Genomic DNA, 17167 nt, shown 5'->3' on the forward strand with positions numbered 1-17167 from the left:
TGGCTCGGAGGCTGAAGCCTGCTTCCGATTCTGTGTCTCCCTCTCTCTCTGCCCCTCCCGTTCATGCTCTGTCTCTCTCTGTCTCAAAAATAAATAAAAACGTTAAAAAAAATTAAAAAAATAAATAAATAAACATTAAAAAAATAAAAAAAAAAAAAGTGGCTGGGGAGCAGAACAAAATGTAACTCGGGCCCTTCCCAGTCCAAGAGATTGTGCAGATACTTTTGGGTACTGAAAAATGTTAGTAGTTACTACACAGATGAAGAGATTATTTCTACATACTAAATTATTTGAGTCAGGTATTAAAAGCACCTTCTGCTTGTGACCTGCAGTATATGCCATCTGTTCTCTATATACCATAATCACTTTGGCCTACCTGTGAATTTTGTGCAACTCTTGAGGAATGGTTCTATCCATCTTAACATTCTTCCATCTCCAGTGGGCACCATGACATCTCCGGTTATTTTGCCTCAGGGCTTTCTCTTCCAGCCCGTCTCAGGTACTGCCTGGAAGAAGTGGTGAGAATAACAGCCCCAAGGGCAACCCAGAAGAATGACAAATAAGAATTGGTGCATAAATACCCAAGCTTCCTGTGCTTTGACAAAAAAACTCTCAGCTATGTCCCACATGGGTTCTTAGGGGGCCCCAAGTGAGATTGAGCCTTAGTTGCTCAGACTGGAACCACTCAATATCTCACACTTTATTGGCTTTTCCTCTATTGTCTGCCTTATTCTCCCTGCTTCTCTCTTCTGCTTCTTGGGATCACCCCTCCCCCCGCAGTTATCTACCTATCCCTAAGTCCTTATCTCAAGTTATGCTATTGGAGAAACCTAAACTTATAATCAACAATTTAGATTCAAATAAAAATGTGCCTTCATCAATGCCCAATTTTGTGAAAACCCATGTATCAGTCTGGCTGGAGACTAATTATCTTGTTCCAGAGGATCCAGGAGCTAATTCTTTAACTTCTAGGTTAGATAGGACTTTTATAGGGACATGGATTAGCAAGCTTTAACACATCTCATCCTCCTGAATGGTACAGTAATGAGGAAAAGAAAGCATCCCTGGTTAAAGAGGGGTCTATGGTTAAATTTCTTACCACATGGAAAGGGATCCAAGCCCAACTAGCTAGAAGAGACTATGAGAAACAGGTCCTCATGGAGAATGTACCTTGATGGATGACAGTCTGGGAGCCTCAACAACAAAAATAAATGAATCTTTACCCTAGTGTTTTACTGTGAATGTAACTCAGTTGCTTCCTGTATATCTGTTTTCTCTCTACTTTTTCCACTGCTGCTCAGCTGTGAAGAAGAATCATCTGTCCCCCTTATAGCTTCTTCATTTTAGTTTCTGTTCTCTCATACTTTATTTGCTGTGGCTCCTAATGCTCCCTCCATGCATCATTTCATCTTCAGTTCCTGCTTTTAACTGCCTTATTTTTGTCCTGTTTCCAATTGAAAATTTCCATAGAGAGGTATTCCAGTTGGATCAGCCATTAAATATCATCTCTGTTTGGGCAGAGCTTTTGCCCCACCCAAGTCATAGCAGAGGTTGAAAATTAACCTAGAGATAAGCTTCACATGGGTCAAGTGCCTGATGCTGGTCCAATCACCTGTAGTCCATTATGGACTAAGTAGGGTCACTTGGAACAAAATATGGTTACCTCAGCTTCCCTCTCAACCAAAACTGGATCAGGGAAGCCTCCTGGAAGATGATTTTGGCAAGGCAGTTTCTGTGATTGACTAGGCTAGGACAGTAGTCAACTATGGAAAAGGTGGGCTTAAAAGTCAGGAACTCTGACATCTTCAACGTCTCATATACTAAAATGGCATGATAGTTTGTGGCCCTGGTCACAACTTGATTGAAAGTAATCAACATTTTCATGTTTAGCAATCATGATCATGATTATTCCGTCTTCTCCCATATTTGATTTGAGGTGCTTGCCACCTCTTTGTCTCCTCAACATCTTCTCCATGAGCCATGGTACCAAACAATGTGATGGTTGGAAAAGACCTTAGAGTTAATCATTTTACTAAGGATCTTACTTCTGTAAGATCATACCACAAAGTTGTCTGCTTTTCAACTGCCCTTCTAACTTGACTATGATGGTTCACCATTTGTCTGTCCTGGTATCTCTTCTACTCTCCTGAATTTATCAACTTCCTCTTCTCTATTTCTTTTCTGTCCCTGAAGAAAAAAAATGAGCTATTTCCAATTTCCCCTCCTGTTTTCAATGTGTCACCTCATTCCTTACCCATATGTGAAGGGTTTTGTTGTTTTTGTTTTTGTTTTGAGGTATAGGTTTCTTAGAGATTCTGTTTCAACCACAGAAAAATAAACTAGTAAAATCAGTTTTCTTCTTTATTTTGGCAGACAATAAGAACAGGGATGCAGAGTTCAGAGTTGACTCCAAAGAAGGAAATTTCTAAAAGGTCAGAATCATCGAATGGGACATCAGGAGGATCCTGTGTGGTGGTTCCTGAGGGATCAGAAGCTATAGGCCTGTAAAGATACTTCAGAGGAACTAAAAGGTCAACCCTCACATGGAGAAGGAGGTAAATTGGAAAGTGATTTCTTGGGAGTAATAAACAAGGAATGTTTAAAACACACAAAAAAGATGGATATGCTGAACATAAGGAACATCCTAATATGTCCTTCTGAACATCAAGGAGTTCTGAAGGAACAGAAATTCTATCAATGTGGTAAACGTGGCAGATCTGTCAATCAGAGCTCATCCCTCAATGGGCATCAGAGAATCCACACTGGAGAGAAGCCTTAAGAGTGTGGTAAAACTGTCAGGCAGAACTTTCCATCCAATGTATATTTTATCTCAGACATTATAATTTTAGAGGTTCAATTTGGGTGGTTTTATTTCTTCCATGTCTGAAAGTTCAATCTTTCCTCTAAGTTTTTGATTATGTGATATATAGTTATAATAATTGTTTTAATATCCTTGTTGGTTAATTCTAATATCTATATCAGTTCTGGGTCAGTTTTGATTGACTGATCGTGTATATCTATAAATACAGGTTGTAATTCCTGTTTGTTTGCATGCCTGATAGTAAGTGTATGCCAGATATTTTGATTTTTACTTTGTTGGGGTCTGGATATATTTTGTTCCTATGAATATTCTTGAGCTTTTTTTAGAGAGTTATACAGGTAATTACATTATGGTCAGAGAACATGCTTTGCATTCTTTCAATCCTTTTAAAAGTACTGAGGTTTGTTTTATCATCTACTATATGGTCTATCCTGGAGAATATTCCATATGCACTTGAGAGAAATGTATATTATGCTGTTCTTAGGTTCAGTGTCCTAGAGATGTACATTAGGTCTCTTTGGTTAAAAGTGTTCAAGTCCTCTATTTCTTTGTTAATCTCTGATTTTTCTATTTTTTTTTAATTTTTAATGTTTATTTATTTTTGAGAGAGAGAGAGAAAGCATGAGCAGGGGTAGGGCAGAGATAGAGGGAGAGAAAAAGAGAATCCCAAGCAGGCTCCACACTGTCAGCCCAATGCAGGGCTCGAACTCACGAACCATGAGATCATGACCTGAGCCAAAACGAAGAGTCGGACACTTAACCAACTGAGCCACCCAGGCAACCCTAATTTATCTATCTATTCTTGAAAATAGGGTATTGATGTTTCCAACTATTGTTAAAATGTCTATTTCTCCTTTCATTCCTGTCGTTTTTTTCTTTCATATATTTTGGGGGTCTTTTTTTAAGTTTGTTTGTTTGTTTATTTATTTATTTTGAGAGAGAGAGAGAGAGCAAGCACATAAGCAGGGGAGGGCCAGAGAGAGAGGGAGAGAGAATCCTAAGTAGGCCCACACTGTCAGCACAGAGCCCAATGCAGAGCTTGAACTCATCAACTGTGAGATTATAGACTGAGTCAAAACCAAGAGTCAGATGCTCAACCAACTTGGCCACCCAGGCATCCCTGGGGTGTTTGATTAGATGCATATATAATTGTTTCATCTTCCTGATGGATTAACTCATCCCATTTCATATCATTATGAGATGTACCTCTTTATTGCTAATGACTTTTTTCCTGTTTCAAAATCTATTTTGTCTGATATTAGTATAACCATTCCATCTTTGTTATGGTTGCTGTTTGCATGATATATCTTTTTCTATCCTTTTACTTTAAAAAAATGTTTATTTACTTTGAGAGAGAGTATGTGAGCAGGGGAGGGGAAGACAGAGAGAGAATCCCAAGCAGGCTCTGTGCTACTAGTGCGGAGCCTGACTGAGGGCTCAATCCCACCAACCATGAGATCATGACCTGGGCTGAAATCAAGAGTCAGACACTTAACCAACTGTGCCACCCAGGCACCCCTATCCTTTTACTTTTGATCTATTTGTATCTTTGAAACTAAAGTGTGTCTCCTATAGAAATATATAGTTGTATGTTGTTTCTTTATCCGGTCTGAGCATCTCTGCTTTTTATTTGATTTCTTAACCCATTCACATTTAATGTGATTATTGGTGTAGTTTGATTTATGTTTGCCATTTTACCTTTTGTTTTTCATACATCTCATGCCTTGTCCTCCTTTACTTCTTTCTTTTGCATTAAGTGAATATTCTAATATAATATGTTAATTCCTTTAATGATTTTTTTCACTGTATTTTTTACATTATTACTTAGTTGTTGTTCTTAATATATATCTTAAGTGATGAGAATCTAATTCAGATTTATACTAACTTCCAGTGAGATACAAAACTGTGTAGTTCCCACATATCTCTCTTTTCTTTCCCCCATTTTTGTGCTATTATTATTATAATTATACCCTTATGTAATTTTGTGTCTTTTAAAGAAGCTGAAAGACAGCAAGTATGTCTTATGGATCCTCCCAGGGTGGGTAAGTGTTGCATCCACACAAGTCCTGAAACAGAATGCTACGGCACCAGTGACAGTCACAGCAAAGTTTATTGCAACGAAAGGCAAGGCCGACCAATCGGGCCAACGCTCTTGATCAGAGTGTGGCCTCGAACAGCCGGGTACGGAGTTTTTATAGTCGACCACATCATCTTGTCATCACCTGGGAACAGAACAAAGAAATAGTTCCCAGATGGGGGTGGAAACAGTTCTGCCACCCCAACCAGTTGACCTCCTTGACCCTGCCTCTGGCGCCACTTTTAAAACAAGGCTGTTATCTCTTAGCCTACAGTGTCAAAACAAAGCTGTTATTTCTCAAGGCTACAGGTTAGCCCTACACTACAATTTAACCCTTACAGTGAGTACATCTTAAATGAAAAATTCACTCTGAACATTGCAATCTCTCTAAGCCTTTAAATTCCTTTCCTCTAGTGGCACCTCAGTCAGTTAAGTATCCAACTCATTTTTGTTTTGTTTTGTTGTTTGGGTTTTTTTTTTTAATGTTTATTTTTGAAAGAGTGCACGTGCACATGAGAGAGAGAGAGAGAGCGCGCAGTGGAGGGGCACACAGAGAGGGAGACAGAGGATGTGAAACAGGGTTCTTGCTGTCAGCCCAGAGCCCGATGTGGTGAAATCATGACCCCAAGCAGAAGTCAGACGCTTAACCAACTGAGCCACCCAGGCGCCCCAAGCATCCAACTCTTGATATCAGCTCATGTCTTGATCTCAGGGTTGTGAGTTCCAGCCCCACATTGGGTTCCATGCGGAGTTGGAGCCTACATTTAAAAAAAAAAAAAATCCTTTCTCTAAATTAAACAAAGGGAGATTGGGAATTTCCAATTCACTCCCAGGGGGCTATCTTTTGGTTTGTGTTTCAGCCAGTCAATCAAACAAACTCCCAGAGTTTACCAATTCAAATGCTAAACTCTTCTAGAAATAACTTCACAGACACACCCAGAAATAATATCTTATCAACTATATGGTATCTCTTAGCCTAGTCAAGTTCAATATAAAGTTAACCATCACAACAGTTTATCCCTTTAATTGATGTGGAATCTCATCTAATTAACATCATCTCATTCAATCCTGATACAGGTACTTTCTGTCTTCTTTTCATCTTTACTAAGTCTTATAAATTTTATTGATATTTCTGAAATAACTACTTTGGAGGCCACCTGGGTGGCTCAGTTAGTTAAGCATCTGACTTTTGATTTTGGCTCAGGTCATGATATCGTGGTTGTGAGATCCAGCCCTGCATTGGACTCTGCACTGACAGTGCACAGAAACTGCTTAGGATTTTGCTGCTCTCTCCTCTCTCTCTGCCCCTCCCCTCTTTGCACGCTCTCTCTCTCTCAAAATGAATAAACTAAACTAAACTAAAATAACCACTTTGGGTTTCATTGATTTTCTCTATACTTTTCCTGTTTGTTTTCTAGTTTTCCACTTTGACCATATTATTTCATTTCTTCCTATTTTGACCCTCATTTGCTCTTCTGATTCTAGTTTCTTAAACTTTCCTCTTTTTTAAAAAAAATTTTTTTAACGTTGATTTATTTTTGAGACAGAGAGAGACAGAGCATGAATGGGGGAGGGTCAGAGAGAGAGGGAGATACAGAATCTGAAACAGGCTCCAGGCTGTGACTGTCAGCACAGAGCCCGACGCGGGGCTCGAACTCATGGACCGAGAGATCATGACCTGAGCCAAAGTTGGATGCTTAACTGACTGAGCCACCCAGGCACCCCTCCTCCTTTCTAATATACACATTTAGTGCTATAATTTCCCTCTAAATACTGCTTTAACAACTCTCCATAAATTTTGATTTTCTGAGTCAATTCAAAATACTTTCTAATATACTTTTTATATTATGTTTGAAATAAAGATTTCATTTTTTATTTAAAAGTGCGTTTAGTTTCAATATTTGAGGATTTACAGGGGTCTTGCTATTATTGATTCAATTTTAATTCCATTGTGGTATGTTCTGTTGTTGCTGGCTAGAGTGTTCTTTAAGTGTCCGTTGGTCACTTGGTTGGTAGTATTGTTCAAATTTTCTTTATCCTTGTTTTCTCTCTACTTATTCAATCATCTATTGAGAGAGATGTGTTGAAATCAACTATGCATGTGGGTTTGCCTATTTCTACTTACAGCTGGATCAGTTTTCACTTCATGTATGTTAAAACTGTTTTTAGGTGTATAAATGTTTAAGATCATGTCTTGATGAACTGACCCCTTTTCATTAGGAAATGACCTATTTGTGTATAAATCATACATTTTATTAACTCATTATGATAGCATGGAAAAAACTAACTTCATTAACTTGTTTTGGATTTACATGGAATAATCTTTATGAGCACTTTATTTTATAATTTTCTAATGTTTACTTATTTTTGAGAGAGAGAGCCAGAGCTTGAGTGGGGGAGGGGCAGAGAGAGGGAGACACAGGATCCAAACCAGACTCCAGGCTCCGAGCTGTCAACACAGAGCCCAATATGGGACTCAAACTCACGGACTTCCAGATCATGACCTGAGTCGAAGTCGGACGCTTAACCGACTGAGCCACCCAGGCACCCCAAATGACCACTATAGATACCAAAAACTTTCCATTACCAAATAGCATTTTTTGTGGTTAATTCTATGTATGTATTCATTTATTTTTTTAATTTACATCCAAGTTAGTTAGCATACAGTACAATAATAATTTCAGGAGTAGATTCCAGTGATTTATCGCCTATGTATAACACCCAGTGCTCATCCCAATAAGTGTCTTCCTTAATGCCCCTTATCTATTTAGCCCATCTGCCCATCTGTTCTCTCTGTATTTAAGAGTCTCTTATACTTTGTCCCCCTCCTTGATTTTATATTATTTTTGCTTCCCTTCCCTTATGTTCATCTGTTTTGTATCTTAAAGTCCTCATATGAGTGAAGTCATGTGATATTTATCTTTCAATGACAGACTGATTTCACTTAGCATAATACCTTCTAGTTCCATCCATGTAGTTGCAAATGGCAAGATTTCATTCTTTTTGATTCCCGAGTAATACTTCATTGTATATACATATACCACATCTTCTTTAACCATTCATCTGTTGATGACATTTGGACTCTTCCCATACTTTGGCTATTGTTGATAGTGCTGCTATAAACATTGCAGTGCATGTGCCCCTTTGAAACAGTACATCTATATCCCTGGGATGAATGAATACTTGTGCAATTGCTGGGTCATAGGCTAGTTTTATTTTTAAGTTTTTGAGCAATCTCCACGCTGTTTCCCAGTGGCTGCACCAGTTAGCATTCCCACCAGCAGTTTATTTAAATTTTTTTTTCAACGTTTATTTATTTTTGGGATAGAGAGAGACAGAGCATGAACGGGGGAGGGGCAGAGAGAGAGGGAGACACAGAATGGGGAACAGGCTCCAGGCTCTGAGCCATCAGCCCAGAGCCTGACGCGGGGCTCGAGCTCATGGACCGTGAGATCATGACCTGGCTGAAGTCGGACGCTTAACCGACTGCGCCACCCAGGCGCCCCCCCACCGGCGGTTTAAAGAGATCCTCTTTCTCTGCATCCTCACCAACATCTGTTGCTGCCTGAGTTGTTAATTTTAGCCATACTAACTTGTATCAGGTGGTATCTCATTGTGGTTTTAATTTGTATTTCCCTGATGATGAGTGATGTTTTAATTTGTATTTCCCTGATGTTGAGCATTTTTTCATGTGTCTGTTCACCTACTGGATATTTTGTTTGGAGAAGTGTCTATTCGTGTCTTTTGCCCAATTCTACACTGGGTTAATTTGGTTTTTGGGTGTTGAGTTTGGTAAGTTCTTTCTAGATTTTGTATACTAACCCTTTATCTGATATGTCATTTGCAAATATCTTCTCCCATTCCATCGGTTGCCTTTTAGTTTTGCTGATTGTTTCCTTCACTGTGCAGAAGCTTTTTATCTTGATGAGATCTCAATAGTTCATTTTTGCTTTTGTTCCCTTTGCCTCTGGAGATGTGTTCAGTAAGAAGTCACTGCAGCTGAAGCCAAAGTGGTTTTTGCCTGCTTTCTCCTCTAGGATTTTGATGGCTTCCTGTCTTACATTTAGGTCTTTCATCCATTTTGAGTTTATTTTTGTGTATGGTGTAAGAAAATGGTCCAGGTTCATTTTTCTGCATGTCGCTGTCCAGTTTTCCCAGCACGATTTGCTGAAGAGATTGTTTTCATTCCATTGGATATTCTTTCCTGCTTTGTCAAAGATTAGTTGGCCATACTTTTCTGCGTCCATTTCTAGGTTCTATATTCTGTTCCACTGATTTGAATGTCTGTTCTTGTGCCAGTACCATACTGTCTTGATGATTACAGCTTTGTAACACATCTTGAAGTCTGGGATTGTGATGTCTCCAGCTTTGTTTTTCTTTTTCTGGATTGCTTTGGCTCTTCGGGGTCTTTTCTGGTTCCATACAAATTTCAGGATTGTTAGTTCTAGCTCTGTGAAGAATGCTGGTGTTATTTTGATAGGGATTGCATTGAATATGTAGATTGCTTTGGGTAGTATCGACATTTTAACAATATTTGTTCTTCCAATTCATGACTTTGGAATATTTTTCCATTTTTGTGTGTCTTCTTCAATTTCTTTCATACACTTTCTATAGTTTCCAGTGTATAGATTTTTCACCTCTTTGGTTAGGCTTATTCCTAGGTATTTTATGGGTTTGGATGCAATTGTAAATGAGATCAATTCCTTGATTTCTCTGTGACTTCATTATTGATATATAGGAATGCAACTGACCTCTGTGCATTGATTTTATATGCTGCAACTGTTGAATTCATGGATCAGCTCTAGCAGATTTTTGGTGGAATCTTTTGGGTTTTCCATATAGAGTATCATGTCATCTGCGAAGAGTGGAAGTTTGACCTCCTCCTGACTGATTTGGATGCCTTTTATTTCTTTGTGCTGTCTGATTGCTGAGGCTAGGACTTCCAATACTATGTTAAATAACAATGGCAAGAGTGGACATCCCTGTCGTGTTCCTGACCTTAAGGTGAAAGCTCCCAGTTTTTCCCCATTGAGGATGATATTAGCGTTGGGTCTTTCATATATGGCTTTTATTATCTCGAGGTATGATCCTTCTATCCCTACTTTCTTTAGGGTTTTTATCAAGAAAGGATGCTGTATTTTGTCAAATGCTTTCTCTGCATCTATTGAGAGGATCATGTGGTTCTTGTCCTTTCTTTTATTCACGTGATGTATCACATTGATTGTTTTGCAGATGTTGAACCAGCCCTGCGTCCCAGGTATAAATCCCACTTGGTCATGGTGAGTAATTCTTTTAATGTATTGTTGGATCCGGTTGGTTAGTATCTTGTTGAGGATTTTTGGATTCATGTTCATCAGGAAAATTGGTCTATAGTTCTCCTTTTTAGTGGGGTCTTTGGTTTTGGAATCAAGGTAATGCTGGCTTCATGGAATGGGTTTGGAAGTTTTCCCTCCATTTCTATTTTTTGGAACAGCTTCAAAAGAATAGGTGTTAACTCTTCCTTAAATATTTGGTAGAATTCCCCTAGAAAGTGATCTGGCCCTGGACACTTGTTTTTTGGGGAGATTTTGGATTACTAATTTGGTTTACTGGTTATGGGTCTGTTCAAATTTTCTATTTCTTCCTGTTTCAGTTTTGGTAGTTTATATGTTTCTAGGAATCCATCCATTTCTTCCAGATTGCCCAATTTATTGGTGTATAATTGCTCATAATATTCTATAATTATTGTTTGTATTTCAGCAGTGTTAGTTGTGATCTCTCCTCTTTCATTCTTGATTTTATTTGGGTCCTTTACTTTTTCTTTTTGATCAAACTGGCTAGGAGTTTATCAATCTTGTTAATTCTTTCGAAGAACTAGCTCCTGGTTTCATTGATCTGTTCTACTGTTTTTGTTTTTTGCTTTTTTTGTTTTGTTTTTGTTTTCCTTTGTTTTGGTTTGTTTTGGGTTCTATAGCATTGATTTCTGCTCTAATCTTTCATTTCCCATCTTCTGCTGGTTTTGGGTTTTATTTGCTGTTCTTTTTCTAGCTCTTTAAGGTGTAAGGTTGGGTTGCGTATCTCAGACCTTTCTTCCTTCCTTAGGAAGGCCTATATACTTCCCTTTTATGGGATTGCTATATACTTTCCCTTTATGACTACCTTTGCTGCCTTCCAGAGGTTTGGGGCTGTAGTATTATTACTTTCTTCGGTTTTCATGTACTGTTTAATTTCCTCTTTATCTTCTAGGTTACCCTCATCCGTTTTTTTTTTTTTTTTTTTTTTTTTACCCCATTCATTCTTTAGTGGGATGTTCTTTAGTCTTCAAGTATTTGTTGTCTTCCCAAATTTTTTCTTGTGGTTGATTTCAAGTTTCATGGCATGGTGGTCTGAAAATATGCACGGTATGATCTTGATCTTTTTGGGCTTGTTGAGGGCTGATTTGTTTACCAGTATGTGATCTATTCTGGAGACTGTTCTATGTGCACGTGAGAAGAATGTGCATTCTGCTGCTTTAGGATGAAATGTTTTGAATGTATCTGTTAAGTCCATCTGGTCCAGGGTGTCATTCAAAGCCATTGTTTCCTTGTTGATTTTCTGTTTAAATTATCTGTCTATTGTTGTAAGTAGGGTGTTGAAGTCCCCTATGATTATGGTATTATTATCAATGAATTTCTGTATGTTTGTGATTAACTGATTTATATATTTGGGTTATTCCACGTTTGGAGTGTAAATGTTTACAATTGTTAGATCTTCTTGGTGGTGAAACCCTTAATTATGATATAATGCCCTTCTTCATTTCTTGTTACAGTGTTTATTTCTAGTAATTACTCAATCGAGTTATAAAATCTAGATCACCTGATATGAGTATGGCTGCTCCAGCTTTCTTTTGGCAACCATTAGCATGATAGATGATTCTGCAGAGCTTGAACTGGTAAACCACGAGATCATGACCTGAGCAGAAGTCAGACACCCAACCGACTGAGGCACGCAGGTGCCCCTGCCCTATGTCTTTTGATTGGAGCATTTAGTTCATTGACATTTAGAGTGAGTACTGAAAGATATTAATTTATTGCTATTAGGTTGCCTGTAGAGTTGGAGTTTCTGGTGGTCTCTGGTCCTTTCTAGTGTTTTTTTTTGTTTGGTCTTTTTTGGTCTTTTTTGTTTGGTTTTGGTCTGTTTTGTTTTGTTTTGTTTTGTTTTGTCTTCATCTTTTCTCCCCTCAGAGAGTCCCCCTTAAAATTTCTTGCAGGGCTGGTTTAGTGGTCATGAACTCCTTCAGTTTTTGTTTGCTGGGAAATTTTATCTCTCTTTCTATTTTGAATGACAGCCTTGCTGGATAAAGAATTCTTGGTTGCATATTTTTCTGATTCAGCAGATTGAATACATCCTGCCACTCTTTTCTGGCCTGCCAAGTTTCTGTGCATAGGTATGATGCAAATCCAATCTGTCTTTCCTTGTAGGTTACGGACTCTTTTTCCTTTTTGCTTTCATAATTCTTTCCTTGTCTGTGTATTTTGTGAATTTGACTATGATATGCTTTGTTGATGGTCAGTGTTTGTTGAATCTAATGGAAGTTCTCTGTGCTTCCTGGATTTTTATGTCTGTATCTTTCCCCAGGTAGGAAAATTTTCTGCTATGATTTGCTCACATAAACCTTCTACCCTTTTTTCTCTTTCTTCATCTTCTGGGACCCCTATGATTCAGATGTTATTCCTTTTTAATGAGTCACTGAGTTCTCTAATTCTTATATCATCCTCCTTTGCCTTGCTTTCTTTCTTTTTTTCCTACTTCATTAGTCTCCATAATTTTTTCTTCTATATTGCTGATTCGCTGCTCTGCTTCATCAATCCTTGCAGCCATGGCAGCCATTTGATATTACATCTCAGTTATAGCATTTTTAATTTCGTCCTGACTAGATTTTACTTCTTTTATCTCTGCAGAAAGGGGTTCTATGCTTTTTTCAACCTCAGCTAGTATTCTTATTATCATGATTCTAAATTCTGGTTCACACATCTTGCCTGTATGTGTTGATTAAGTCCCTGGCTGTCATTCTTCCTGTTCTTTCTTTTGGGGTGAATTCATTAGTTTTGTCATTTTGAAGGAAGAAAAAGAATTAATAAAATAAAAAAATAACTAAAAATTTAAAAATTATAAACAACACAAAAAATCAAATAAAGGGTGCTAGATCCTAGGTGTTTTTTGGTCTGGTTGTTGAAAGAAGTTTGATAGAATACAGAAAAAAAGGGAATAGAAAAAAAGAATAAAAGGAGGGAAGTGAAATTGTTTGAAAAAATTTAAAAATGAATACAACAAAATAGAATAAAAATAAGTGATGAAAGTAAGATAGAATTTAAAAAAATTACAAAAAAGTAAAAAATACAGTAGAAAAAATTAAAGAAAAATCTTCTTTATAAAAACGGAAACTAAAAAGTTTTTTTCTTTCTGTATTCAAGAATAAGATAAGAAAAGAAAAAGAAAAAACTTGAATAGGTAGACCAGTAAACAGAATGAAATACGATTGAAATTACATCCAGTTTCCCCTAGAAGTCAAACTATGAAGCACTTTATAGTCTGTAAACTAAGCAGGCAGAGAAATTTCTGGTGTTCCTCTTTAAATTATATCCAGTTTCCCCTAGAAGTCAAACTATGAAGCACGTTATAGCCTGTAAACTAAGCAGGCAGAGAAATTTCTGGTGTTCCTCTAGAGCATGGTTGGCCCTGCTGGATGGGACTTGGTGTAATGTCTCCGTTCTCCACTAGATGGCACTGCATAGTTACTGGGGTGGATCGTTGTGGCATTTGTTGGCATGTATGCGCATGCATGGAAGGGATGAAAATGGAATCACCCAGCTACCCAGTCTCTAGTGTCAGAACTCCATGCTCTCCCCAACTGGCAATCAAGCACCCCTCCTTTGTCTCCGGCTTCCGTCCACTGCCTGCTTCTGTGCTGTCCATGACCAAGCCGTCAGCCTGCCAGGCAGCACCTCCCTCCTGAGTTTTATCTCAGATGGGGCTGTCTTTCCAAACCCCTCACTTCTGAGGGGCCTGCATCTTTGACCCACTCAGACCCTCTGGTTGAGGCCGGGTGGTGACCTGCTCCCAGGAAGGTTCGCATGACTGCACCTTTGCAGATACCTAGAGACTGCAGCTGGGTACCAACCACCCCTGAAAAAGTTCACGCAATCATTTAGCAGCAGCATTTCATGGACTATGGTAAATCACAATACACATCTGGCACCAGGCTTCACCCTCAACATCCTGGTTCCAATATCAGTGAACATGGCTATACTCTGGGGTCTGCTGAGACTTTTGCCTGTGGGGAGGCTGCACAGTCTCTATCAAATGTCCTCCCAGCAGGGGAGCTGCCTCTCTCTGTGTGGTCCAAGGACCCCTCGGATCTCACTCTGCTCCTAGGGATTTGCCCTTCCCACTGGAGCTCTGCCAGGTATCAAGCTGCGGGGTCTCAGACTCTGCACTCCCCTGTTCATAGAGTCATTAATGGTATTTAAACCCTCTCCTTTCTCTTTTCTCCCTTTCAGTCCCTTGCAGGTGTTTCCACTCTCTCTTTTTCTCCAGCTGCTTTCAAGGGGGTGCTTTTCCTGTACTCTCCCATCTCCCTCCTCTCTGCAAGCAAAAATAGTTCCCTGCCCTCCACAGCCTCTCTCTCCCCCAGTTCACCTCTCCATACTGTGTACCTGCTGAGTTCTGTGACTCAAGTTGTGCAGATTACTGTGTTAATCCTCAGATCAGTTTTCTAGGTGTGAAAGATGTTTGGTGTTTACCTAGCTGCATTTCAGGGATGAGAGAGGCAAAAACCAAAACAAACAAAAAAACTTCCATGCCACTCCACCTTCCCAAATAGCTTTTTTTCAATGTAGAATTATATATGCTCATAACATATATAGGATGGAATTAAATTGCAATCAGTCTTATTTAGTTCTTTTCTTTGTTGAACTTTTTTTTGGGGAGGGGGATAACAGGAAGTTAAAAAAAAAAAAACAACAGTGAGTTCCTGTGTACCTTTCACCCAGTTTCCCCCAGTGGTCACATCTTGCATAACCAGAGCACAACATCACAACCACACAAATTGTATGTTACAATCCACAGAGCTTATTCAGATTTCACCAATTTTGTATATACTAATTTGTGGGCATATGATTCTATGCAACTTTAACTTGTTATTAACTATAACTTTGTTTTGTCATTTTAATGATTGCTGTGGGATTTATAGTATGTATCTTTATGAGTCTACCTTCAAGTGATATTATACCACTTTCTGTATAACAGTGGTTCTCAACTTGTTTAGTAGGGGTTCTCCCCTGGGGGCACTGTCTATAGATACAGATATTTTTGAAACAACTGAGGGCATCTAGAAGCCATGGATGCTTGAAACAACTGGCATCTAGAAGCCATGGATGCTGCTAACTGTCCTATAATGCACAGGACAACCTAAAAGTGACTTTTCCAGTCCAAAATGTCAGTAAGAGAGAAGCACCTGGCTGGCTCAGTTGGAAGTGTGCAGCTCTTCATCTTGGGATTGTTTGAGCCCCATGTTTGGTGTAGAGATTACTTAAATAAAGTTTAAGAATATGTAATACAAAGGTTGAAAAATCCATATTTCCATCTGATGTCATTTTTCTTATTCTTGAAGGACTTACTTTAACATTTCTTGTGCAGGTCTGCTACTAATGAGTTCTTTTAGCTTTTTAATGTCTGAAGATGTGTTTCGGTTCGTGTTTGAATAATATATTGACTGGTCTAGAATTCCAGGATGGCAAGTTTTTCTTTCAGTGCTTTAAAGATGTTGCTCAATTGTCCTCATGTTTGCATGGAATACAATGAGAAATCTGTTGTAATCCCTATCTTCTTCCTGTGCACATGTGTTTTTTTCCTCTGGCTGTTTTTATAATTTTTCTCTTCTTGACTGGGTTTTAAGCAATTTATGATGTACCTTGGAGTAGTTTTCTTCAGATTTATTCTATGGCTTATTTTCTACTGCTGAGGTAAGCCCCTTCGAGTACTTTATCCAATGCACAAAGGAATTGCTTTTTTTCAGTCTGGTTTGTGGGAAGACACTATTCCTGGTCTTGTTTTTGTGCCTAGAAGTGTTCACATAAATCCTATGAAATGCCCCCCCCCCAAACCTTAGATGTTTCTTCATTCAGTACTTTGCTGAATATCCTGCAGGGACCATTCACAGATCCCCAAAATTCTGTGTAGTTCTCTCTCCTCCAGTACTATCTTGTGAAGCCTACCTGCCTTAGTCTCCTTGGATTCTCAGCTCTCTTCAACTCAACACTTTCACCAGACTTCACCTGGTTCTCTCTCCCTATGTCACTGCCTGTGGACTTTCTTAAGGCAATAAACTAGGGCACATAAGGACTCACCTCACTTGTTTCCATCTATCAGGGATCATTGTTTTTTGTTGCTGAGGTCAATGTCTTAAAAATCATTGTCTCATTGGGTGCCTGGGTGGCTCAGTCAGCTAAGCATCTGACTCTTGATTTCAGCTCAGGTCATGATCTCATGGGATTTAGACCCACATTAGGCTCCTCACTGACAGCGTGGAACCTGCTTTCGATTCTCTCTCTCTCTCTCTCTCTCTCTCTCTCTCTGCCTGCCTCTCCCCTGCTCATGCTGGCTCTCTGTCAAAATAAATAAACTTTTAAAAAATTATTGTTTCATATATTTTATCTGGGGTTTTTGTGTCAGGTGAGAATGCAATTCTGGTCCCTATAACTCCAATATGGCCAGAAGAGAGAGTCTCTCCTTTAGTTTTATTCATGTCTAGGTATTTTCTCATTTTCATTAAGTTTTCTTCTTTAACTCATGAATTATTTAGAAACGCTGTGTTTAAGTCCCAAGTGTACATGGTTTTGTTAATTTCTATTCTAATTGCATTATGACCAGTGTAGAAGACATTTTGTTGAACTGTCTGTATTTCCCTGGATTGTCCCCTTGCCCTCCAGCTCACTAGAGGGGCAGGCTAAAAGTCCTCAACTGTCAGTTCTCTTCAGCAACTATCCTCAGCTAAAGAAATATACCTCACTGAAGATCATGGTTCCCATTAGGATGGTGTGATGGAGCTTGTACTCAGTGATTTGTTGATGAAGGGGTACAAGGGCCCAGACCTCTCACCTTAGGTCTGGACCATTCTGAAAGGCCAGCCCAGTCTAAGTCTGAAGGCAATAAGGCAACACAGGTAACTGCATCTGCAACATAGATGACTTCTCCGACTACTAATCTGGTTTTCTCCCCTCTCGCTACTTTCGCCTCTCTCTTCTCCTTCT

Source organism: Puma concolor, chromosome C2 (assembly GCF_028749965.1).
Source record: "Puma concolor isolate L17-30 chromosome C2, mPumCon1.1.hap2, whole genome shotgun sequence".
Lineage (NCBI taxonomy): Eukaryota > Metazoa > Chordata > Mammalia > Carnivora > Felidae > Puma > Puma concolor.